Raw genomic sequence first — 3414 nt, 5'->3', positions numbered from 1 at the left:
ATTTTTCTAACAAGGCGTCTTTATTGACTCTCTCCTAAAAAAATACAAGAAGTTATTATATATTGTTTTGAGTATGTCATTCATACACCTTGACTTCTTGTGACAAAGCTATGTGTCTATCATAATTAACAATTGAATCATTTTAATAAAAGCCTTTTAGACTAATTTGCTTTGAAATTCATGTCTTTTTTTATCCTTATCATTCATTGCACATTAAAATCGTGTTTTTAAAGGACTAGATTATACTTTAAAAGTCTCAAATGCAAGTAGTAGATTTTCAATATAAGGAATGCAGCAACACCATGTAATTTCAAGGGGTAATTAAAATAGCCCTACTTTCATATGATATTTCTAATGTTTGCACATTAGAAATTCACTATACATAGTAATAAGGCTCTAGTCCCCCCTCTACTTCAAGTTTCTTAATAGATTATTGTTGTTGTGCCTAGATGCATATCATGCATACTCCTTATAAACTAGCGCCCAACCAACCACACAACGTTGCATTAATCAATCCCCAGAGTTAACCCTTTTGAAATAATTACAAAAAATGTAAGTAGCCATAAAGTTACAAAGTATGTCTCAAAGTGAGCTTTTCTACAATTCCCAAGATGCGATGGTCGTGTCTTCTCTTTGTTGGTTCTATCTTCTCTTGTTGGATCATGTCCCTTCTACTTCCACTTGTTGAGGTCCTCTCATAGCTATCTTTTGGCCTTGTTCCAATCCTATTTAGCTACCAAGTATGGCCTATGCAAACAAAATCTCATTGCATCTTGTATTTTTTATTTATGGTGCCCCCATGGTGCCTTGCCTACACTTGAGCATCCACTTTCAATTAATATCCATCAAGCACATGGCATAAGGAGCTCCTTAGGCAATGAATCCATGATATCAAGGGCCTACCTATTGGCAATTGTTCAATATGACATGGTCAAACACCATATACATGATATCTCACATGTGTGAGATAACATGAGATTCACTATCATCCTCAATGATCTATCCAATGTCATCCATGAGACATGATAGACCCTCAGGATCAAGTGCTCAAAATGGTTTTTGAGGAGTCATTTGGTGTACCCTATTTGACCCATCCAACAATAGTTTATCCAATGGGTAGATATCCTCATATGAAGGAGTCTCTAGATGTGGATACTCCACTAGCAAGGCCGTACTCTATCCTAAGGTATTAGACAATAGGATATCTGATGGGTAGTAATCCTTATACAAAGGAGAGCTATAGATGTGGCTACTCCACTATCAAGATGACTTGGGTGTGCCTTATCCACTAGCCAAGATGGATGTATTTAATCCAATAGGAGGTTGTGTGTCATCCTTGAGGGCATCTCAACTCACATGGACATCCTTGAGGACATCATCCTCTCCAGAACAAAAATGAAGAAATGTCATCATGTAGGAGCAGACAATGACTCACTAAGAGGTGTTAGTCTTTGGCAATGGCTAGAGGAATGCAAAGCTTGATGTCCAAGCCTACTTAAGTCTAAGATAATATATTAACTCAATGACTTAAGTTAGGAATTATTTGGGATAATTGTGAGGCCGAATACCACAAACTAGCCTTTGATGTACTAGCTACACATGTTTAGATAAATAAAGAAAACCCTACATGAGAATGTTTTCTAGCAAAAAGAACAACACAAAAAAGAAGTGCAAAGCAAAAAAATCTTGAAATTGGAGAATTGTAATAAAATCATACCAAAAATTTGGAGATGCCTTATTGAGAAAATAGATGGCATAGCCACACAAAAGAAGGCTATTTAGGTGGGGCGGGAAGTTCATGCCAAAGAAAGCTACAAAACACACCACATGTTAACCTTACATCATATAAAAGCATGGAATTGAGTTTGGGAAGCAAAGGCATTGAGAAGACTTGAACTCCCCCAAAGAATCTACATCCTTTTCTTTTGAGAAAGCAGCTTACCTACATCTTAAAATTTGAGAAAAGGACTCAAATATGATCCCAAAAATAATGCTACGCAAGCAAAAGAAACTTAGAAACAAGAGGCATATGAATATAGAACCCTATCCAAAAGAAGAAAAGTAGAGCGAGAAGAAGAACATTAGGGTCAAAAGCTCTCTAGCTAAGTGACTCACATATACTGGGTCGAGGGGGCCGGGCACGATCAAAGTGGATCTGGGTATGAGCAGGCATGGTAGGAACTCTCTCTATCACTGGCATGGTAACTGAGATATAGAAGGCCAGATATGAGTGGTCAGCTCCAAGTGGAGGAGGGGGTACTATGAGGTCATGTATCTGCAAAGCAAAAGCTAATGGGCCTAGTAGGTAGTCCACTATGTGTTTCCCTCTGCCATGTAGGAAACAAGTGAACCCTCCAAATGATGGCCACCTCTAAAGGCCATTGTAGATGATGAGATCATGGACTACTCCCAACTCAAGTAAAAATCGCACGTATGCTGTCTCATTATTTAGGGCATCTACATAATGTCTTAGGATCCCAAGCTCTGCTACATCTAGCCTCCAAGACCACCTGGGATCTCTCTCGTATACAAAGTCTAGTATCTTGTGTGCCGTGGAACTGATATAGATTATTCCCTATCCAAACCCCCACAAAAGTCATAGAAGTCCACAAATGTCACACATGCTTCCACACATAGGAGGGCCTTGTTTACCACCCTTCCCCCTCTCCCCATGAGTTGGATCTTTATGAGTTGGAACATACATGGCCTTCATGACAAGGCACCTCAATAGCTGGCATTTGATTATTCATCAAGAGCTATAGCAGGCTCTAGTGGGTGCTTTGTCAATGTTCTTATGATTCAAGAGCACATGTTTTCAGCCTCAAGACATCAAATGATGGCACCCCCTCCACCTTATAGTGGGGTGGAGATTTCAACCCAGTAGGCAGGAGTGAGAGTATCCCATACCCGGGCTATGGACGTTTATGATCAGGGTGAGCTCATAGAAGGATGGGCGTTTTGGATTGGTTTGAGGATGGAGGAGTTCATGATTGGGAACTTGAATGTCTACACATTCGCCTATCGGCAACAGAGACCCACATTTTGGAGATGGCTCATCGAATTGTCTCTCGGATGTGGACTCGTGCATTGTTGGAGGCGACTTCAATAATCTAGAGTTTTGAGGAGGACAAGTATGGCAAGGCCTCTTTTTCAACAATGCCTCAAGTAGAATATAGTGCATGGGAGGACTTCATGTTGGCAGTTGCGGAGATCCATTGTGGGAGGCAAACTTTTCCAGACTCCTAGGCAGCCTCTATTACTCCTTTAGCTAGTGAGCATATGATGGCCTACTAGAGTGAGTTAACAAATTCTATGTGGGGGATGGGTGATGAAAAGAGGTGGAGCCACAGAGATACTAGCCGAGATAATGATGTCAGCTCATTCCCCTATAGTACTTTGATTAGAGCAGCCTCA

This window comes from Dipteris shenzhenensis, chromosome 21 (genome assembly GCF_047967505.1).
Source record: "Dipteris shenzhenensis isolate YYH24624 ecotype China chromosome 21, Dip_SZ_1.0, whole genome shotgun sequence".
NCBI classification, from domain to species: Eukaryota; Viridiplantae; Streptophyta; class Polypodiopsida; order Gleicheniales; family Dipteridaceae; genus Dipteris; species Dipteris shenzhenensis.
The sequence above is the reverse complement of the archived record's forward strand: the minus strand, read 5'-3'. Positions refer to the sequence as shown.